Genomic DNA, 24,110 nt, shown 5'->3' on the forward strand with positions numbered 1-24,110 from the left:
TTAGCATCTTCGCTGAGTGATTTATTGTGAGCGTATATCGCTCACTTTCTTTCCATTGACCGTTGAAGCAAACACGGTCGGCCCTCGCCCTCTTTCATAATTCGAACTTAGTCAGGATTGGATAGTTGTGAGAGCAGGTTCGTTTGTACCCTACAGTGAGTTCCTGAAATCTCCACCTAGACGGTGAATCAGCGAAGAGGGTTTAGCGTATTGCAGCGTCCGTCCTACGTATCGGCAACCAGTTCTCTCCGCTTAGCCCCCCTCCACTGACCAGTATTTCCTTTCGTTTTTCCTAGGTAAGTTTAGCTTTTGAGTGAGCAAGTGAGTGTATTCTCCTTGTTATTTTGGATTCACTTGAGATGCATATAACGTAAATTTATTTCATTGTAATCAATAAATTTATAGTTCTTTTCCTTGAGCTTAGTGTAATTAAACTCATGTTTTATTTCTCCACGTTAAGCTTATTCAAGTTGCCACTCCTAGTTTGCATAAACGCTTTGCATTATTCATAACTGGCACTTAGGCCAGTCCTTTTGTATTAAGCTTAAATCCGTTGTGCCAACCAGGAGTTAATGCACCGGAAAGAACCTGTTTATCATTATTAGCATTAGTTATTGATTGTCAGGGATGGAGTCACTTTCTCTACAGGCTACCAGTACTAACAAACAGCACGCGTGAGTAATTAGTCTCTGCTGTGTACTGTTGAGAAAGTTTATAAATTCTCTTCCTTAGAGAATCGGCGAAGTAAGCTGGCATAAAGTAAAACTTACTGTTTGATTTTCACAAGTCAATTTTTGCCCCTATTTACAAGCAACAATTAAAGTATTTTTAATTCTTAAAATCACATCCCCCCGTGACAATTAGAATGTATTGGTACTGTGATGAGGAGAGGTAGATGGACGTGGCTTAGGCATGTGGAGAGGATGGAGGATGATTACTGGGTGCAGAGGGTGAGAAGTGTGAATGTTGGGGGTAGGGTAGTGACAGAAGTACACCGAAAAAGACCTAGGACGAGGTCATTGAGTGTGACCTCTGGGTTAAGGGACTAAATAGGGAAGCTGCCAAAGATCGAGCAGCATGGAGCTGCCAAAGATCGAGCAGCATATATATATATATATATATATATATATATATATATATATATATATATACATATATATATATATGTATATATATATATATATATATATATATATATATATATATATATATATATTGTTACATAGCCTATGATTTCATCATCCTTTGTGTAATTCTAACGTACAGTGTGCTGCCTGTTTGATCACGAGCGTGTTCTACCTCACTCCCCCCCTTCTACCGTTATAGTAGAGTAAGTCGTTCTTTCTGTTGTTCAGAGTGGGATTGTCAACTCTTTGTCCCCATGGCTTCATTTGCGCGTCCTTCTTACAAGTTGTATCAAGCTCTGCCGCCCCTTATATAATGAGCTCAATCTCTACATTAATTGCCACTTAGATCTACTCCTCATTTTGTTCACATCTCTGTCCTCCCCTGTACAGTTATTATTGTGAGTGCTCAGGAAGTCTCCAACCATCTAGCAGCTGTGTAATTTGAGTATAAGTGTTATTGCATTTTGTTCTTGTACTGTATAGCATAAGTTGTTAATTTGTAGGCCTAGTGAGGTTTTTGTAATTCATGTAAGGTTCTTATTGTTAGCCATTGTTCATAATAGTTTGTATCTGTAACAATTTATCTTGCATTAACTGAGCATTACCCAGTGTATTTTCATTTTATCAGGGCTGACTTAGATAAATTTACTCTTGCTAATTTCGTGTTAATAGAGGCTATTGCAGTTAACCATATATTTAACCTGTTTTTTTGCCATTACATTATCCTTCTGAGTCCTGAATGTTTTGTTGTTAGTTTAAGCATTAAACTTTAACTTGTAATTTTACCTAACTCTTTGTTTTGAACCTGGAACTTTACGGGACAGTAGTGATTTTTAGTATTCTCACTTAAAGTGTACATTATCTTTCGCTGTTCCGTAACATAAATTTGGCGACCTCATATCAGGATATTCAGGATATTATCATAAGGATATTGCTTGATATTTTGTGACTGTGATTTATTCATGATGTCTACTATTACTACACTTGATGAAGCCAAAGATTTTTTGTCAAATGTGCAAACAGTGTGTGATGTAGAAAACAGAACAAAGAATGAACTTAAGCTTGTTGCTCAACAATTGGGAATTGCTGTTCGCTCTCATCATTCTAAAGATCAAATTGTTGGCATGATTAATAAAAGCTTGTTTAATGTAACTCCTCCAAATGAGCAAACGCAGATTGAATTAGCTAAGTTACAGCTAGCCCTGCAGGAGGCTCGTGTGAAGGAAGCTGAATTTCAAGCACGTGCTAAGGAGGCTGAGTCTCAGGCTAAGGAGGCGGAGTCTCATGCTAAGGAGGCTGAGTTTCAGGCTCGTGCTAAGGAGGCTGAGGCACAAGTTGAAATTGCTAGGATTCAGGCAGACCATGAGTATCGCATGAAACAAGGTGGAACTGGATCATCTAGCTCTGATGATTTTGATGTGGCTAAAAATATTAAACTTGTCCCTCCTTTTAATGAATCTGATTTAACGAAGTATTTTCAGTTGTTTGAGAGGGTAGCTACAGGTTTTAATTGGCCCAATCAGTATTGGCCAGTACTCCTTCAAACTGTTCTCACCGGTAAAGCTCAAGTAACTTATGCATCTTTGCCTCAGGATCAATCTGATAATTATGATGTAGTTAAGAGCTTGATTCTTAAGGCCTATGAGCTTGTTCCTGAAGCCTATAGAGTAAAATTTAGGACAACTTACAAGCAAGATAAGCAATCCCATGTTGAGTATGCAAAAATCAAAGAAGATCTGTTAGAGCAGTGGTTAAATTCTAAGAATGTAGATTCTGATTTTGACAAATTTAAGCAGATGATTTTGCTGGAGGACTTCAAAAGGTGTGTTAATAATGATGTAAGCCTATATCTTGATGAGAAAAGAATAGATAATTTGTCTGATGCTGCAGTTTTAGCTGATGAATATGTTCTCACTCACAAGAGATATTCTAAAGAAAAAGGGAAAGCTGAGAGTAAGTACGTTGCCTCTACTCAGAGTACAGGTAACAGGAAAGAGAATAAAGATGATGTTTCTCAGGAAGTAAATACCAGCTCCACCTCTAGATTTCAGAAAAGTAAATGTACTTATTGTAGTAAGCTTGGTCATACTACGGAGAAATGTTTCAGGAGACAGCGTGATGTGAACAAAAAGGAGTCTTTAAATATTCAGTCAATTGGTCTAGTGTTCACCCTTGAGAGTTCCCAGAATTCTTTAACTGAGTTAACTGAACCTGCTTTAAGGGGTAACTTAAATTCTCATGATGGAGCTCCTCTTTTGAGCAGTAACGTGGGTGACACTCTCAAGAGTTCATGTGCTAATTTCCTGTCTGAAGGTTTTGTCAGTCCTCTGGACAATAATGACAGGAAATCAGTTAAAATATATCGTGATACAGGTGCTTGCCAATCCCTTATGCTGACCAGTGTTCTAGGCTCTAATGATAATTCCTCTGATGAAACTGTAATCTTACAAGGTGTAGGGAATAATTACTTCTCTGTCCCTCTGTGCAGAGTGAATTTAGAGTCTGGGTTTGTTAATAGTTCCGTTATGGTTGGGTTGGTTGAGACACTTCCAATGTCAGGTGTAACTTTCTTACTTGGAAATGATATTGGTGGAAGTCAAGTGTGTCCAGCTCCTCAGTTGTCTAGTGAGCCAGTGGCTGCGACCCAGGATTGTGATGTCCCTGATGTGTTCCCTGCATGTGCTGTCGCTAGGGCTAAGTCTAAAGTTACTGGTGATTTAGAGGATAATGATGATGATGATGATATCCTAGCTGACACTTTTCTTGCTAATTTGGACCACTCACCAGATGAGGCAGTACCCCGTAGTGTTGATAATTTGTCTCGTCAAGAGTTGGTTGAGTTGCAGGTTGCTGACCCTGAGTTGAAAGGTCTAGCTAACTCTGCTTGCAGTGAGGAAGAGTCAGCTGGTGCTTCTACTTGTTATTATATAAAGTCAGGAGTACTTATGAGGAAGTGGAGACCCCCAACAGTATCAGCCGACTGTGAATGGGAGGTTGTACATCAAGTTGTCATCCCTCATGTTTGTAGGCAGGATATCATTAGAGTGGCTCATGATTCCAGTTTGGCAGGACACCTTGGAGTGAGGAAAACTGTGGCACGCATTTTGAAACACTTCTACTGGCCAGGTATCTTCAGGGATGTTTCCTGGTATTGTAAGTCTTGTCACACCTGTCAAGTTGTGGGGAAGTGTAATCAGACCGAAAAGGTTGCACCTCTAGTTCCCATTCCTCCTTTTGAGGCGCCTTTCACCCGTGTGTTGGTGGATATTGTGGGCCCTCTTCCTAAGACTTCTTCAGGATTTTCTTATGTGTTGACCCTGATTGATATGGCTACTCGTTATCCTGAAGCCATTCCATTTAGAAATATCTCAGCAAAGAACGTGGTTAAGGAAATGCTGGGGTTCTTCACAAAGTTTGGTCTGCCCAAGGAGGTACAGTCAGACCAGGGAAGTAATTTCATGTCAAATGTTTTCAAGCAGTCTCTGAAAGAGTTGGGCATCACCCAGATCACGTCTTCAGCTTACCATCCCCAGACCCAAGGAGCGTTGGAGAGATATCATCAAACACTCAAATCGATGCTCAAGGAATACTGTTTGGAACATCAGAAAGACTGGGATAAAGGTCTTCCATTCGTTGTATTTGCCGCAAGAGAATCTCCAAATGAATCACTGGGCTTCTCACCTTTTGAACTACTGTTTGGCCATGAAGTAAGAGGACCCCTTAAGCTACTCAAGGAATGCTGGCTGTCGGAGGAAGATGACGTCAACCTGCTGGAGTATGTGATGAAGTTCAAAGAACGGCTGTCCACTGCTTTACAGCTGGTGAGAGAGAATTTAGGAGCTGCTCAGGAGAAGATGAAGACTTGGTATGATAAGAAGTCCAGATTACGCCACTTTCAGCCAGGAGATCAGGTTTTGATTCTGCTACCGGTTCATGGGCAACCTCTTCAAGCCAAGTTTAGTGGTCCTTATTTCGTGGAGAAGAAACTCAGTGATGTCAACTATGTCATCGCCACACCAGATCGTAGAAAGAACAAGCAACTTTGTCACATCAACATGCTAAAGTTATATCACAGGCGGGACGAAAATAATCCAGTCTGCACTGTAGCTGTTCCACACGAGTCTGCAAGTGAAGCTCTCCCATGCAGCATGAGCCTGAGTGATAGTTTGGGGAAGAATCCTGATATCATGAATGATCTCCAGACTAACCTTTCTCACCTACCTCCCGAGGAAAGGCAGGAGTTTTCGGCATTACTGCAGGAGTACCCGCAAGTGTTCCGTGCCACTCCAGGAAGAACCACTGTGTTGATGCATGATGTCGATGTTGGAGATGCAAAGCCAATTAAACTGCCTCTTTACCGTGTGAACCCAGTGAAAGTTCCTCTCATCCAGAAGAAGCTTGGCTACCTGTTGGACCACAAGATGACTGAGCCCTGTCAGAGCGAGTGGAGTTCCCCTGTCACTCTAGTCCCTAAGCCAGGTGGGTCACAGCGGCTTTGCATCGACTACAGACGTGTTAATCAGATAACCGAAGCAGACACTTACCCTCTCCCTTGCGTGGAAGATTGCATAGACAAGATCGGAAAGGCTAGGTACATAAGTAAGTTTGATTTGTTAAAGGGATACTGGCAAGTACCTATGACTGAACGTGCTAGGGAGATCTCATGTTTTGTAACACTAGGAAAGACTTTTGCATGTTCTGTAATGCCATATGGTATGAAGAATGCACCAGCCACATTTCAGAAGCTCATGAATGTTGTAACAGAGGGTTTGGCAGGGTGTGTTGTTTATATTGATGATGTATTAATCTTCAGTGACAACTGGAAAGATCACCTATGCCATGTCAGTAAATTTCTTGAGCATTTGGTTCAGGCTAATCTTGTAGCTAATTTATCAAAGTGTGAGTTTGGTCAAGCTAAAGTTCAGTACCTTGGGTACGTAATTGGTGATGGACATGTTGCACCACCAGGAGCTAAGGTTCAGGTTATAAGTGATCTTCCCAGACCTAAAAGTAGGAAAGAGCTACAAAGATTTTTGGGAATGGTAGGTTATTACAGGAGATTTGTTCTTAACTTTTCAATTCTTGTATCACCACTTACAGACCTACTGAAAAAGGGAGTTAAATTTGTCTGGACCGATAACTGTAAATCCTCTTTCAACAAACTTAAAGCTATCCTATTAAGTCAGCCAGTGCTCGCTACTCCAAATTTTGCTAAGCCTTTTAAGATGGCTGTTGACGCAAGTGATACAGGAGCTGGGGCTGTTTTGCTGCAGGAGGATGATCAGGGTGTTGAGCACCCTGTATCTTATTACAGTAAGAAGTTCACTCCACCTCAAAAGAACTACTCAACTATTGAGAAAGAGCTTTTGGTCTTGATTTTGGGTTTACAGCATTTTTCATTTTATTTGTGTTCTGGTTTTAACCCCATAGTCATTTATACCGATCATAACCCACTGAAATTCCTTAGTAAGTTTAAAGATAAAAATCAGAGATTGACAAGATGGAGTCTACTTCTTCAGGAGTATTCATTAGACATACATGTCAAGGGGAAAGAAAATGTTATTGGAGATTGCTTATCTAGACTTGAGACAGATTGTTTTAGAGTAATAAGAAATTTCCTTTGTAAATTTCTTTTTTCTTTGTGGGGAGGTGTTACATAGCCTATGATTTCATCATCCTTTGTGTAATTCTAACGTACAGTGTGCTGTCTGTTTGATCACGAGCGTGTTCAACCTCACTCCCCCCCTTCTACCGTTATAGTAGAGTAAGTCGTTCTTTCTGTTGTTCAGAGAGGGATTGTCAACTCTTTGTCCCCATGGCTTCATTTGTGCGTCCTTCTTACAAGTTGTATCAAGCTCTGCCGGCCCCTATATAATGAGCTCAGTCTCTACATTAATTGCCACTTAGATCTACTCCTCATTTTGTTCACATCTCTGTCCTCCCCTGTACAGTTATTATTGTGAGTGCTCAGGAAGTCTCCAACCATCTAGCAGCTGTGTAATTTGAGTATAAGTGTTATTTCATTTTGTTCTTGTACTGTATAGCATAAGTTGTTAATTTGTAGGCCTAGTGAGGTTTTTGTAATTCATGTAAGGTTCTTATTGTTAGCCATTGTTCATAATAGTTTGTATCTGTAATAATTTATCTTGCATTAACTGAGCATTACCCAGTGTATTTTCATTTTATCAGGGCTGACTTTGGTAAATTTACTCTTGCTAATTTCGTGTTAATAGAGGCTATTGCAGTTAACCATATATTTAACCTGTTTTTTTGCCATTACATTATCCTTATGAGTCCTGAATGTTTTGTTGTTAGTTTGAGCATTAAACTTTAACTTGTAATTTTACCTAACTGTTTTGAACCTGGAACTTTACGGGACAGTAGTGATTTTTAGTATTCTCACTTAACGTGTACATTATCTTTCGCTGTTCCGTAACAATATATATGTATGTATGTATGGGGGAGGGGGTAAGAGGTGCTTCCAGTGCATTTGGTACTACTAGATCTTTTCCATATACAGACATCTGTAAATTATTGTCACTGACACCAAACAGAACTAAACAGTTTAGGGAGGACCTCTTGTAGAGTAGGGGTTGTTGATGGCTGTATTTCTCTCTTCCACTTTGAAATGTTTGAGCCGAATAAAACTGCTGTTTTAGGAAGGATTAATATACGTCACCATGGTGAAGGGGTTGAAACCATAGTGGAACTTCCTCTGCTGAAAGTGTGTGACAAGACAAACCCCTTCTGTTTCTGTATCCTTAGATGTATTTTGTTTTCTTTTATATCAGTGAGCTTTTCAGTCAGTCTGTCCTTAATCACTGTAGTGTACGTGGTGGGCAGATGCCATGAATCACTGGTGTACGTGGCAGACAGATTCCTTGAATCACTGTGGTATTCGTGGCAGATAGACGCCGTGAAGCACTGTGGTGAACGTGACAGACAGATGCCGTGAATCACTGTGGTGTACGTGACAGATGCCGTGAAACTTGTGTACGTGGAAGACAGATACCGTGAATCATTGTGGTATACGTGGCTGTTAGATGGGGTGAATCAGTGTTGTGTACGTGGTAAGTCTGCTGCCGCATTTATAAAGGATTTTTAACCAATTTACATGATGAACAAGTCTTGGTGGCTGTTGACTGTTAAAATTTTTTAAGTCACTCTTAATTTGGTTGTAAATTTTCTGGGAGTTCGAGAGTGAGTGAAACAGATCACACACCCGATTTTATACAGAGTTAAAGCTTAGGAATGTTAATTAATACAGCCCCTGGTCTGGCGTGTCTGGTACCGGTGCGGGATGGTTGAGTTGCCGATTTAGCACACTAGAGTTGAATCTGATATATTGATTTCTATTCCCCAGTATTATTCTCGGAATCTGCATCATATTTCAGGAATACTTTTATCTGTTTTTGCCAATTATCAGGACCTTTCGTGTGCAAGATTAGCGACATCTGTAAAGCTTGTTTGGAAACTCCACTCTGAGGATGTTTAGTCACCGACAGAGTTGCAAGTCTCTCTTGCTAATCTTCGTATATGCACTTCCACGTACCAACAATCAACTATTTGTAACGTTATCGATAAGAAATCTATAAATGTTCTGAGAATTTCCTGAAAGGTTTTGCGATATTTTAGAGATGTAAGAACATTTCCATCCGATATCAAGTAATGTTCTATGTTCAGCGACATTGCGAGTAAGTTTAGCGATTATGTGGTATATAAACATTGGCAACGCTGGCGACAGCTGCATAGGAAGCACGAAGCAGACAACCCTTCCTGCCAGTGTTGTGCAGTGTTGTTTGTGTTCTTGCCTCTCTTGTTCTGCTAAGCTATTTTTGAGTGTGGATAAGGAAGATGCCTACGGTGAAACTGGGACAGGAGTGCTAACAGGTACGTGTGTGGCGATATTAATGTCACTAGTGAATTTCGCATTTACCTTTACAGCAACAAACATTTCAATCTTACGTCAAGTTCTGAAAAACACCAAAGTCCGCCAGTTTTCTTGACAGCAAAGTATTATCAGATCTTAGAAGAACCAGATACCAACAAAATTGCCATTTTCATTCAGTCCCATTTTTTTTTTTCTTATATATTGCTTTCACTAAATTTTACCTCTACAGGGATTTTTTTTTTTGTCGATCTAAGCGGGATGGACCTAACGTAACCTATCCTAACCTACAGTAAATTAACCTTCATTTACGCCTTCACTGCCTGAGTTCTTCCCTCGATGCAATAAAATCGTCAGTTGGTACTAGGAACAAAATTTACTTCACCGCACTGAATTAGCAGGTCCCCAAACATTTTTTTTTTCCAGTTTAATATTGTTTATGGCACTCTATTATTTGCTTGTGATATTAAATAATGCACCAGTTAAAGACAAAAAACAGAAAAGACACGACCACCCGTATCTGTGAGCCAGGTAGACTCTGTTAGACGAAAACCTGACTATTATGTATCCACCTTGGATGACTCCCAGTGCTGGTTGAGTGACGTGTGAACTCAAGTTGTGACTCTAACAACGCTTATTTACAACTTTTCCATCTACAGTCAATACTTTCTGAGATGTGAGTATTCGACACAGACACACAAATACATTTCGTACAAAAATAATGACCATCGACGTCGTCTACCCGGCCCAGTAATATCGTCCAGGTTGCAGTTATTAACGAAGTGCTAGCGGAGCTAGGCCCGTATTCTCGTCAGCTAAGGAAACTCCTTAACATCTTTTCCTAAGCGATTGCGTCTGCTTATTGCACCTTACTCTTCTGTGTTACGTAAATCTTTCAAACATCACCATACTCTGCATATATAGCGTGCAAAAGGATATTAACTAACAATATTTAAAAATTAATTGATAAGGAAGAGGTGTTAGAGAGCTTCCTTACCCTACGTGAATAGGCCTACCAGCCCTAGTGGAAGGCCAGATATATTTTTCGCCTTACAAAACATAACCTGAATTTGAAACAAGTTTATTAAATTGCGACATTTTGAGGCTATTTACATTAGAATCTTGTCAGTTTTACACGAAAGCAAAGCCTAACCGGACCGAACATGCAGTAGTTGTGAAAGCAACATTCTTGTGTCCAAACTTTCGTACAGTACTAGTTCTTGCCGCAGAATTTGGCTGTGATCAATAACGCTGTGGTGAAACTCAGGCTGCTCGTATTCTCGTTGGTTAAGGACGCTTCCTAACATCTTTTTCTTAGCAATTTAGCACATTACTACCCTATTCTGGATTACATAAATCCTTAAATCGCCGTACTCTACATAAATAACGTAGAAAAGGATATTAACCAGCCATTTTCAGAGATAATTCGCTAAGGAAGAGGTGCTAGGAAGTCTCCTTACCCGTCGAGAGTACGGGCCTTAATCTTTCTCACACATTTTCCAGGATGTGTGAATGGCATCCCTCCTAGATTTGGGGTCGTGTTCTGAATTGCTTTGGGAAATATACTAATACCTACTCAAGTGATATATTCTGAGCACAGCATGACCATATACTCTTGTGTGCTATAGATATAATCCGCGTTGATAATTACACGATATATAACATGAAAGATTATTTGGAGGAAGATACATAATACAATGTTAAGGAAGGTGCACTACGAAGCTTCCTATGCCACTTGGAATACTCCCGAAAGTCTCCTAAGCAATTCTTCAGCCCGAGAAAGTCTCATTAGTGTTGCTATGGCCAGTTGATTATATTCAACTTTAGAGAGAACGGTTGTATAAAACGAGTCAAGCCGTTCAGTCTGATTTTTTTTTTTTTTTCATTAATGCTATGTACAGTTGGCCACACTTGAACCTCATACCCTGCAGCGTCTGTGTGAAGTGCCCAGGAGTTATTTGGTAAATTCAACTAATATTTGGCACCTCCTTTCATCCATGTCAGTGCCACCAACAAATACGGTATGTGATTATGTCAAGGTTGTCGTGTATATCAAATGCTAGACTTCTGCACATTGATGCTGTCCCATGTTCATGTGTTGCCAACTGTACAAACGATTTTATTCACCTTAGGGCAGATTTTTCGAGTTAGATGGGTTAGACACAGCCTCCATTAACCCTTTCCCCTTCATCAGTGTTTCCCTTGAGCTGAATAAAAATCGTGTAAGATATTAGATATTAAGTTGGTCAACCATATCTTTTCTATTACATGTTTGCTACCATCATAATTTGTACATTGACGAGGTGACTTCTTGTGGTGTAGGGAGCAAATAAATGCTATCTAATTCGTTTAGTTCCAAGAGTCTCTTCCAAGCTAAATAAACCCCTCTGGTGGTAGTAATTATAATAGAAGGAATAAATTGTAGACCCCATGTTTAACGGACCTTGATATTCTGGATATCAGATTTAACGAGCAGATGAAGGCCACTGGATTTCCGTTGACTGTAACGAACAGTGTGCGTTAAATAGGCCGCAGTACACGTGTTTGCCACCCATTTTGCTCCAGCCTGGCCTGAAATTGCCCTCTCCCTGTCGTGATTACTGAGATAATAATAACAGACTACATATATATGTTCTCGGTCTGAATGGGTTAATGAAGGCTACAAGCCCTTCATTAGCATGGGTTGAAAGGTAAATTGAACAATGAGTCAGTAGCCAGTACCTGTCTTCTCGTTGGGAATGAAGACTCAATTGCACCACTTCTTAATTATTTATTTCCCAAAATATCCATTAACATCCTCTTCTTTCCTTCTTAGATCCTTTTAATGTCGACATAGATTGAACAACACACAATATAGTAACGGAGCAGAATTAGGAATAAACCGGTAAGAAATAGGTGTTAGCATCCTAGCCGCACGAGAATACCGCTCCAGGACCAAGATGCACAAACGCACTTACGATCAGTTCCCTGTCGTAACTCAGGCTTTGAATGGCAGGAGGGACAAGGTCCGGTATTCTCCTCGGTTAAGGAAGTTCCCTAACACCTTTTCTTAAGCAGTTTGTTTTGATTATTACACCTTACTGCCCTGTTCTGCTTTGCATAAATCCTTCCATGGCGTGCATAAATAACGTACAAAAAGATATTAACTAGCTATATCCAAAAATAAATTGCTGAGGAAGATGAGTTAGGGAGCTTCCAGGAGACTGTCCAATCTTCCTCTGTCCCCTGTTCTAACTTCATAAATAAATCTTAGTTGCAACACGAAACCGATTGAAGGTTATAATTATTTACTGCAGGGGGGTCAGGGAAAGGATTGAAAAATCTTGCTTTGTTTAGTTCTTCCTGTAAAACCATATGCAAATTACGACGGTGAATCGATGGTAAATATGTTTGAGAATCCCATCCCAAGATGAGATACAGATGACGTCCCCGGTTGGTCACCACACCTAGGCCTGTATTCTCGTCGGTATGAAGGCTCCCTAACACCTTCTGAGCTATTTATGTTTCTCATTACTCCTTACAGTCCTCTTTTGTGTTTTTTATAAAATTCCAATACCACCCTCCTTAACATGAATAACACAATATTAACCACCCACATCCAAAAGTAAATCGCTCTGGAAGAGGTGCTAGGGAGCTTCTTTATACTACGAGAATACGGACCGTAAACTCAATCAATGTAGTGGCTTCTATTTCAGTTTAGTCAGCTGCTCCTAGACATTGGATTGGCCTTACGACAGACCACTAGCACTGAAGGAATTATGTACAGTGTTATCTAATACTTAACACGGGTCCTTCTAATTTGAAAGAAATAGGTCGTCTGGAGAAACTAGAATAAAAACCAGTACCCTCGAAGGTTAAGGAAGCTCCGTAACACCTTTTCCTTAGCGATTTATTTTTGGATAAAGCTGATTGATATCTGCTGTTTATGCTGAAACTGGAGGTAATGGAATTATTTAAATTACACAGTAGGATAAGAAGCAGTAGGGTAATAAGCAAAATAAATCGATAAGGAAAGTGTGTTATGGAGCTTCCTTAATCGACGAGAATACGAGCCAGTTTTTTTTTTTAACTGGTCATCATACTGAAGTTTTAAAAGAAAATTTAATTCAATACACTTTCATATTTTATTTTTGTACAGGTAGACGAGGGGAATGTTTGTGAGTAAGGTGGAGAGGGGATGGCGAGTCCAATGATGAGATAGAGGGATGAACTGGTGAGATATGCAAGTGAGGTGGAGAGGAGGAGGAGGGGGAGACCCAGGATGAGATGAAGGGATGGAATGGAGAGAGATTTACGAGACGGGGAGGAGAGTATACGAGGCACCCAGGAACATAGGGGCGTAAGCCACACTTCCCAACTTTCGGAGTTAAAAGTGGGAAAAATTACCGTAGCTCAGAGGTTAAAAAATATCGTACAACAAACATTTCACGGAAATAGATCCCTTACGTGTCGTGAACGAGGGTCGAAAGTAGCAGGTTTTTGTGCATGGGTTTATATAGAGTACTTGAAGGCACAGGTCCATAGGGGCGTAGGCATCAGCCAATAAGCGCGCGCCTGGCGGCCACACACCCTGTCTCAGCCAATCACGCGGCACTTCCCGTGAACAGCTGAGTAGCTGACTGCCTCCTCACTCAGTGCCTTGCTTGGTGGCGTATGGGTGAGATATGCATGGATTATCATCCTGTATTTTGGCATTTTTTTTCGCGGATTAAACAGACAGTCTTGGGCGATAGTGAATCAGCAAGTGATGGTGAGGCCAGGAAGTTAACCACGATAAGAGCAAGGTGGCCAGAGACTTGGAAGAAGAGGGAAATGAAGAGGAAGAGAGATAGTGGTTAAGTTTACTTAAGCCGCGGGCAACAAGTAAACACGTGAATGCCCAGGCAGTGGGTGAGCCTTGCAAATGTTCTGCACGATGTTTTGATGCTGTGGGGTGGGACAACATCCAGACAATATTCAAGAACTACTGGCATAATGTCCTTCGTAAGTTTTTGTCAGGTCTTCGAAAAAAAAAAAATCATATATATATATATATATATATATATATATATATATATATATATATATATATATATAAAACAGAATAACATTAGTTTCATGCATGAAAGTTTTATGTATAGGTTTATTTTGGGGGTGTAAAAAAAAAAAATGTCTTAAAAAACATGACAAAACATGTCTTGACGAGACATTTCCATTGATATATAATATAATGCCTTAACTATCGAAATGATGTATGCAAAACAAGGGTCTTGTGGGTAACGCCCCTCTGGTCCTGGGTGCCTCATACGTGAGTGAGGTGGAGAGGGGGAAGGGAAAAGCGTGGAAGAGGTGGAGGGACGGAAAGGAGAGAGAGAGAGAGAGAGAGAGAGATGTGAGGAAGGTGGAGAGGGGAAGGAGACCAAAGTTGAGATGGAGGAATGTAGTGGACAGATATGCGAGGGGAGGGCAGGCTGAGTCGGAGAGAGGTAGCCAAATGACAGAGAACGGGGTGATGTGGAGGCGTTTTTTTTTTTTTTTTTTTTTTACTACCCCTTACGGAATTAAGGTGTCAGGCTATAGTTAAACAGGTAGATAGAAAGACTTTTTTTTTTTGTATTTAGATTGTGGAATACTTATGGCGTCATACGAAAAACTCAGCTAATCTCATGTTCTGTATAAGATTGCATACACGTTTGGCTTCACTCATACTGCTACCATACACTTCTCAGTCAAATTAGAGCAAAGACTAAAGGGATGAAACATGAAAAAATAATCAGTCATATTAGAGTGAATACTGAAGTGAAGAAACGCGAAAAAGATCTAGTCATATTAGAGTGAAGACTGAAGTGACGAAACAAAATATATCTGTCAAATTAGAGTGAATATTGAAGTGACGAAACAAAAGAGATCAGTCGTTTTAGAGTGAATACTGAAGTGATGAAATACGAAAAGCAGGTTAAACCAGAGTGAAATGTTGAAGTGAAAAACGGAATTGATCATTCATATTGCCGTGACTACTGAAGTGTAATGCAAAAAATGACAAATTAGGGTGAATACTGAAGTGACGAAGCACGGAAAAGATGTGATAATTGTTAACTGTAATGAGACTTGGTTAGCCTGTAAATCAGTTTGGATCCTTTACATATACAACCGGTGGTACGTGGAGGTGCCCATCGTCCCCTCACTTGATGTAGTGCTGCCTACTACTTCCTTCAGGCGTACATATATATTTTTTCTATGTTTGTCCTTCTTCCTTCCTATTTCTTCCATCCAGCCCATCACCATTTACTACTCTTCTTTCCACTTCCAGTGGATCTACACTGAGTGACAAGCCAAATGGTTTTCTGCAATTCAGCAAACATTTACAACGCTGAGTGGTAGCCATGTAGCCAAATTACGGGGTGACGTGGTGCCCACTATGCTGCCCTTGTTGACTGGGTGGAGACATGCAGCAGCCACCCAGGAACCAAACCTCCACCCTAATTTCCACTCCTCGATGTGGCAAGGCGCTGTCAGCCTCATGGGACATCGGTTAACTGCACAGGACAGTCCTGCAAGTGCAGTTGTCTGCTTGATCGGACGGACTGAGGTAGCACCACAACAACATATACAACCCTTCGTATTGAAAGTCCCCAATAGCTTATAAGACGTGTATTCAACAGCTGAATAAATTCGTATGGTGGTAACAAGGATAAGGTATACAGTGAACGCTCACTTTTGGCGAGTTTTTATTTGGTGAATTCACTTTTGGCGATGGGATGGGATTGTACACAACACTAATTTGACGACACAAATCTCGCATTTGGCGAGTTGTTTATAATAAAAATAAATTAAAAATATATTTTATGCCAATTAATTTCAACCGCGTTTTTTACTCTGAATTAATTACAACAAAATTTAGTTTGTATTGTGAAATTCAAGTCTCGTCTTCTCAAACCTCTTTGAAGTAGCCAGATTGTGCTACAAGTAGCAAATTGGGCTACTTTTGGAAGCCCTGTGCTATTAAATTTTGAATTTCTCTCTCTCTCTCTCTCTCTCTCTCTCTCTTTCTCTCTCTCTACTGTACACAATTATGTTGGGCTACTTTATACCAAAACTCCCTACTTTTGAGGCCTGTTACTGCTACTTTTGGTCACAAGACTCTGGCAACCCTGGTTCCAAGACATCTTTGTTTACACTTCTCTGCCAGCCACCATCACATGCAGTACACTTCTCAGCCAACCATCATCACATGTGCAGCATTTTGTCTGTGTTTTATTGTGATTCCTACCTGTGCTGAGGACTTGAGAACACATAATGGCTGATGAAACACAGAAATGTGGAATGGGTGACCTTGATAGACCACCAACTAAGGCATCCACGCACCATACACCATGTGTACATCAAACCCGTTATTTTCTTTTCTTATGTGAGTTTTTCTGTTTTGTATTGTTTCTTGGCTAAAATGAATTAAATTGAATCATGTTATGTGTGTTTCTCACATGATTTACACCCAGTAATGTTGTAATATAGGTGGAAAATCAGTGCAGTCATGCATGCACAGAACCAATTTATTTTTTTCCCATTAGTTATTCAGTTCAGATTTGGCAGATTCCAGTTTGGCTAGTTTTTTTTTTTTTTTTTTTTTTTTGCACCTATTACTCGCCAAATGTGAGAGTTCACTGTACACGTATAAGGGGTCATCGTGCTGAAGAGGTTATCTTTGACGGCAAAACACTTGCACGAACTTCACATGTTGTTGCGGCAAACGGCTGACTATTACTTTATTTCGCTTAGGTAGTGTTGCCAATTTAGTACATTTTCACATAGATCAGTGTTTTCTCAAACTTTTTTACCTCAATCCCGACTCGTGGGGATCTTAACATCCTCGTTGCTCCCTGTCAGATTTCTCTCAAGCTCCTCAAAATCTTGATGAAAAAAACTGTTTTGGGGCTCACCATTTATTTTAATGCTTACAACTATTAATCAGAAGGCACTGCTTGCTTTCAGTCAGTCGACTGATTCGAGGTTGAGTCACTGATAACGCACATCTTATATCTGGGTCCATATCCAACCAGTTTTGGCTTTTTATGTGTAGAAGGATGGAGAAACCAGATTCACATAAATATGTTGTAAATGACAAGAGGACCCTTTTTTTTTTTTTTTTTTTTATGCTAGGAAGAAGGAACCAAAAGCCATGAGCCCGCAGTAACAGTTCCCTCCAAGAGAAAAACAAAATACAATAGAGAGCTAAATTCAAGATCCGATCATTTTGAGATGTCTGGACACACTGTGTTTGAAAGACTGGAGATCATAGGCAGCAGGAAACACAGACAGAGGGAGACAGTTCCAGAGTTGACCTGTTGCATAAATGAAAGACTGGGAGTAATGGTTAACTCTTGCATTAGAGAGTTGGACAGAAAAGGGATGACAGTTTGCTGCCAAACGGGTGCTACACGCTCGTCGTAGAGGTGGAGGAATGCAAGCAGACAGTTCAGAGGAGCAGTGACCATTAAAGTAGAAATAGAAAAGAGATAAATATGCAACAGTGCGGCGAAGAGACAGAGGTTGAAGGGAGTCAGTAAGAGGAGGAGAGTTAATGAGACGAAAAGCCTTTGACTCCACCCTATTGAGAAGGGCTGTATGTGGGGAGCCTCCCCACACATGAGAGTTGTACTCCACACAGGGGCGGATAAAACCCCTGTATAGAGTCAACAATTGTGCAGGGGTAAAGAAAGAGCGGAGTCAGCATAGCACACCCAATCTCTTGGAAGCAGATTTTACAAGAGATGTAATATGATCTTTCCAAGATAAGTCCCAAGTAAATGAAACCCCAAGCATGTTCAAGGATGATACAGGATTAAGCTGAATATTATTAAACATTAGTGGGTATACCTGTGGAAGATTTTGTCGGGTTGATAGGTGTAAGAACTGAGTCTTAGATGCATTAAAGACAACCATATTATTTTTACCCCATCAGAGATACGAGCCAAGTCAGACATTAGTTGTGCCATAGCCTCATCCCTTGTTTGTTGAAGTAACTGCTGAGATGGGCATTGCGGGAACCGAATGGAAAGGTGAAGGGTGGAGTCATCAGCGTATGAGTGGATAGGGTTAGATGTACAGCTTAGAAGATCATTGATGAATAAAAGGAAGAGAGTTGGTGATAGGACAGAGCCCTGAGAAACACCACTGTTGATAGATCTAGGAGAAGAATGATGGCCGTCTACAACAGCAGCTATAGAACGACCAGAAAGGAAGCTAGCGATGAAGGCACAGATAGAAGGATAGAAACCGTAGGAGGGCAGTTTGGAAATTAAAGATTTATGCCAGACTCGATCGAAAGCCTTTGAGATGCCAAGTGCAATGACAAAGCTTTCGCCAAAGTCCCGAAAGGAGGATGTCCAGGAGTCTGAAAGGTAGGTGAGAAGATCGCCAGTGGAGCGTCCCTGACGGAACCCGTACTGACGATCGGAAAGAAGGTTGTGATAGGAAAGATGACTTAAATTTTTCCAATTGAGAATTGACTCGAAAATTTTTGAAATACAGGACGTTAAAGCAATTGGACGATAGTTGGAGGATTGGGAGTGGTCACCCTTCTTTGGGACTGGCTGAATGAGAGCAAACTTCCAGCAAGAAGGAAAGGTACAAGTTGACAGACAAAGGTGAAAGAGTTTGCCTAGGCAGGGTGTAAGCACAGAAGCACAGTTCTTGAGAACAACAGGAGGGACCCCATCAGGCCCATATGCCTTGTTAGTACTGAGGCCAGTGATGGCAGAAAATACATCAGCTGAAGAAATATGTCAGCCATGAGGAAGTCAGAGGGAGGAAGTGGTGGAGGAACAGCACCGGAATCGTCTAAGGTGGAATTGGAGGAGAAATTCTGTGCGAAGAGATCTGCTTTATCAGTAGAAGAAATAGCTACAGAACCATCACAGTAGAAAAGAGGAGGGAAGGATGATGAGATAAAGTTGTTAGAAAGGTTTTTGGCAAGATGCCAGAAGGAGCGGGAAGAATTCGAGTTGGAGAGTTGAGAGCATTTAGTATGCATGAAATTATTTTTAGCAGAGCGAAGAACAGACTTAGCACGATTCCGGGCAGAAACGTAAAGATGATGTGATTCAGGGGTGGGTTGGCTGCGGTACCTTTTGTAGGCCCTCTCCTTGTTGCGGACAGCATTAGAATAAGCGTGATTAAACCAAGGCTTTCTTGCGTTAGTCAAAGAATATGAGAAAGGAATGTATGCTTCCATGCCCGAGAGAATAATCTCTGTAATGCGCAAGGCACACTCAGATGGCTCACGGCCATGGAAGCAATAATCATTCCAGGGAAAATCAAAGAAGTACTGCCTGAGGGCCTCCCAGTCCGCGGCTCCAAAATGCCACAGACAACGTTTCCCTGGAGGGTCCACAGGCCGTACCGGAGTGATAGGACAGGTTAAGGTGATAAGGTTGTGATCGGAGGAGCCCAACGGAGAGAAAAGATTAACAGAGTAAGCAGAAGGATTAGTTGTGAGGAAGAGGTCAAGTTTGTTGGAGCTCTCTCCAAGGCGATCAGGGATACGGGTAGGGTGCTGTACAAGCTGCTCTAGGTCATTAAGGATAGAAAAGATGTAGGCTTGTTCACCAGGTGGATCAGTGAAAGGAGGGGAGTGCTATTAAACTAACTTTTGGATATGACGGATACTTGGAGCACCAGAACAGTAAGAGATTTTTCTTCATAAAGGTCTTTGGAAGCAGAATCATTCTTGAGGTCAAGGAATTCGTCCTGAACATCGTCGGGAATGGCATCAGTATCAGGAGTGTCAGAGAAGGATTCCTCACCAATTTCACTTTCTCCTCTGTGAATTCTGGGAAGTATCTTTTGAGCTCACTTTCCAAGGATTTCAATTGCTGAATTATTTCACTTTTGAGTGATGGGTCAAATAGGTGATTCTTTTCAATCTCGTGAAGAACAGTTAAATGATTCTCAAACATGGCATCATTTTCTGCACTCACTTTCCTTTACCAGTTCTGGAGTTTGGCAAGAAATGCACGCATACGGTGCACGAGATGGAATACCGTACACTTCTCTCACTGCCTTGTCGCTTGAGATTCAGCCTGTTCAGCTGCTCAAAAATTTCGGCCAGGTATGCAATACGTGACTCCCACATCGCCTGATTCAAAAGACTTAGTAGATCATCCTTCCTTTTCATTTCCAGGAAAAGTTAAGTTCTCTCTGAAAGTCAGATACTCTGTTCACAACATTGCCCTTGGAGAGCCAGAAAACTTAGGAGTATAAGAGGAGAGATTCATGCTTTGAATCCATGTCTTCACAGAGTTTCTGAAAAAGGCGAGTGTTCAGTTCTGTTTTCACAAAGTTGACACATTTTACCACTGTCTCCAGGATCTTGCAAAGGACATCAGGGAAGGTGCAAAACGCCAGTGCAAAACAATGGGTCATACAAAAGAACCACTTTTTCATTCAGAGTTACTTTCATGACATGCTTCTGTAGCCCAGATTTTTTTTCCAGCATCGCCGGAGTCCCATCGGTACAGACTCTACGACAATTTTCCCAGGTTATTGTGTTAGCTTTGAAGAAAGAATTAAACTTTTCCATCACATCTATAGCTTTTGTGGTGGTTTCAAGTTGTTTACAGAACAGATATTCATCTTATTATGTCATGGATAATTCATACCTAACAAACTTGAGTAGCTGTACATAAGAACTCACATCCATTGACTCAACCACCTGTACTTGCGAACATACCAGTTGGAGACAGTGTAATCTGTATCACTTGTTCCATGATACCAGCTGATGTTTCAGTAATTCTCCATGTCTCTTTGTCGTCTGACAAGGAAATCTGTTGAATCTTTTTTCCACTTGACTCTCCAAGGACCCACTTGACCATCTTTACAGCACACGGCTTAATTTAAGTTTCAGCAAGTGTGTGGGCCTTTTTCTTCAATGATATTACAAGGGAAACTTCATATGATGTCTCTGCTGCACTTGCGTTCTGTTGTTCTGTCTCTGTTTTCACAAACTCTCTTTATGTTGCGTGAAGAAACGAGTCTTTCTCTGCATACTGAGGGTGGATTGTCATCAGATGCTGCTGCTAGGCCTCATACGATCATTCCCCAACACTTTGAAGCACACACTGAGGTTTCTCGATGTCATTGGCGAGGATTGATGTAAATCTGCAGTTAATGTATTCATTATTGTACTTCTGCTTCATAGCAACACTGGCAGCTATTAGATAGCATTCATTAACCCATGACCACCGTCTCTCTTACAATGATTTTCAGGTGGTTACTAAATTCAGCAAATCAGCTGATGCTTTACTAGGGAAAATTACTAATAGAAAAGTATAGACCTGAAATTAATGTAGCTAATAATACTTAATGGATTCTTTGTTCGAACTTATAGGTTGTTTTGGTTTGTTTACTGTGGTTTGGGGGGTTGAATTAAGTGTTTCAACAGACTAGTGTTGTTTCAGTTGGGGGTTTGAGTAGTAGTAGTAGTTGTTCCTAGGCATTCTGGCCGAACAGCCCCGAGTCCCTAAAGAAGGCCACGGCCGAGACCAGGCTTTCCCACAGAGCTCTCAAGGAGTGTAGGATGTTTTGTTGTCACAGGTGATTATGTGCAATACAGTCTTCCATAATGTGCTTAACAGTATGGGGTGCTGTGTTGCATCCTGTGCAGGCGTCAGCAACAGAGTCATCCAGCCTCTTCTGATAGCTGAAGAGGGCTGGATGATGCCCACATCTCAGCCCGGCTAGGTGGACCCTGTCCTCTTGAGGTAGATAGGATTCAGACGGGTGGATATCAGGAAGCCGTGCATGCAGCAGTGAGTTGTCTTTAAGTGACTGAATGGAGTGGCGAGCGATTTGAGTATGGATATGCTTCTGGAAGCTGGTTTGAGGCAGGTGAGGGGGGGAGAGATGACAGTCTTTGTGTTTATCGTGTGATGGGTGTTGTTTTGATGTTTTTTGGTGTGTGTGGATGTGGATGTAGTGTAGTGGATGATGTGGGTTTGTGGAGGGTCCGGCGAGAATTTGTGTGTCTCTCAAGTCTAGATGATCTTTGGCTTTGAGGACTTTGGTTTCTTGGTGTAAGTGGTCTGTGGATGTAGTAGCTGTGACCCTGTTAGTATTTTTAGGACCTTGTTCTGTATGGTCTGTAGAGTATTGTAGTGTGTTTTCGTGAGGTTAGAAGCCCAAGCATAATTCATCACTTAACGTATATATTGTTTGTATACTGTGGTGGTGGTTTCTTTGTTGTGTCCAAATGTTGTATGGGCAAGTGACCTGAAGGCATTGAGTCTTGGTGTTAATTAATCTTTAATGTTTGTGATGTGTTGGTTAAATGACATTGATGTATTGTATGTTACACCAAGGATTTTGTGTGTGTGTGTGTGTGTGTTTGTGTATGTGTGTGTGTGTGTGTGTGTGTGTGGTAGGAGAATGTTGTTTATGGTGAGGTGTGGAATGTGACTGTGTTCTGCTATCCAGTTTGTGAGAAGGGTCACTGTAGATTTGGCTGGGGCTATTTTGAGCCTTTTTATGGTGAACCATTCGTGTAGTGTGTTGAGGTAAGGTTGGAGGATGTGTGTGGCTGTGTTTGCATTTTGATGTGTACATGTAAGTGTTATGTTGTCTGTGTAGGAAGTTATGTGTATTTGTGGTGTGTGGGGTGTGGGTATGTCATACATGTATAGATTAAAGAGAGTAGAGGACAAAATATATCCTTGGGGGACGCCGTTTGTGAAGTTTCTGATGTTCGAAGACTGACCGGCAAATGTTACATGTACACATCTGCCAGCTAAATATTTTGCCAGCCATCTTTTTGTTATTGTGCATATTTGTGTTGACTATTTTGTTTGTGAGGTTGTGGCGGGGGATGGCATCAAAAGCTTTGCTAATGTCTAGTGTGACTAGGAGTGTTCTGTGTGGTGGCCTAGCTGAATTGATGCCATCAAAAACTCCCTAAGTAAGGTCTGTAAGATGTGATTTTCGAGGGGGTGCAGAGGAGTGTGATGGGGCGGTGTGAGGAAGGTAATGTGGGGTCTTTATTGGGTTTGGGAATAGTAATGATAGTGCCATGTCTCCAGATATTGGGTATTACGTTGTGTGAGTAGCTGTGGTTTGATGTGTTGGTGAGTGCTTGTATTCCTTGAGGTCCAAGGTGTTTAAGGTGTATGTTGCTTATGCTTTGTGGTCCACAGGCAGGTGAGTGCTTAAGATTGCTAATGATTTGATTCGTCTGGTTGTAATTGAAAGGTGCAATTACGTGTCGGATGACACGTCAGACGTCGCAGTGGGGGTTTAGATGGCTGATACGTGAAAAGTGATTGATGAGAGTGTTTGCTTGTTTGTTTGAGGGAATGTTGTCTGTTGTTGTGATGCCAGCATGTGATTGTGTAGTGTTGCTGTTGGAGAATGTGATACTGTTTAGTGTTTTGTAGAGTTTGCTGGTGGTTGTTTTGTGATCAAATGTTTGGAGATAATTATTCCAATTTAGTGTTTACTGTTCTGATATTTTATTGTTTATCTGAGCGTTGAGTTCTTGTATTTGTTGTATGGTGTCTTGTGTATGGGTTGTTGGGGAGTGTTGTAATCTGTCGCGTTGACTGATGAGGCCTTGAGTTTCTGGTGTGAAGTTGGGGTTGTGTCTCTTTCTGTTGCCTCTAGGAATGTATCTTTTGTCTGCATTTTGAATAATTGTATTGAAAGTGTGCACAGCGGTGTTGATGTTTGTGATGGATATACTGTTTAATGTTTCAAAGTATTGTTCTGTTTCATTTGTGAAGGCCTCCCAGTTGGCTCTCTTGTAGTTAGTGTATGTGTGTCTGTGGCCAGCTGGGGTGATTCTGGTTTTGGTAGTGATGATGATTGGGAAGTGGTCAGAGACAAGAGTTTTGACCACTCCCCAGGATGTTGTGAGGGCGAGGTTCGGGGAGCAGAAGGTGATGTCTGGGGATAATGGGAGGAAGAGGGCTGGGTGTGGTATATGGGTATGTTGATGGAGATTACTGAGTATGACAAGATAATATGTTTGGGCTTGTAGTACCAGCCCTCTGTCTGTGTCAGGGTTGTTGATATGCCAGGTCGACTCCTTGGCATTGAAATCACCACCCAGGATGATGTTGGGTATGTTA

The 24,110-nt window shown here is 41.1% G+C and overlaps 1 protein-coding gene across 1 annotated transcript in view; it reads left to right on the top strand.

Moving 5' to 3' along the window:
* Positions 1–8,904: 8,904 nt before the first annotated feature.
* LOC145396372 (uncharacterized) overlaps positions 8,905–24,110 on the top strand; it is a 164,400-nt gene continuing 149,194 nt past the window's right edge. The window contains exon 1 of the mRNA XM_080269765.1: positions 8,905–9,017. The gene's annotated coding sequence lies outside the window, so the exon portion shown is untranslated. The remainder of the gene's footprint in view (positions 9,018–24,110) is intronic.

This window comes from Coenobita brevimanus, chromosome 37 (genome assembly GCF_032717465.1).
Source record: "Coenobita brevimanus isolate Jiangsu-jjx chromosome 37, ASM3271746v2, whole genome shotgun sequence".
Lineage (NCBI taxonomy): Eukaryota > Metazoa > Arthropoda > Malacostraca > Decapoda > Coenobitidae > Coenobita > Coenobita brevimanus.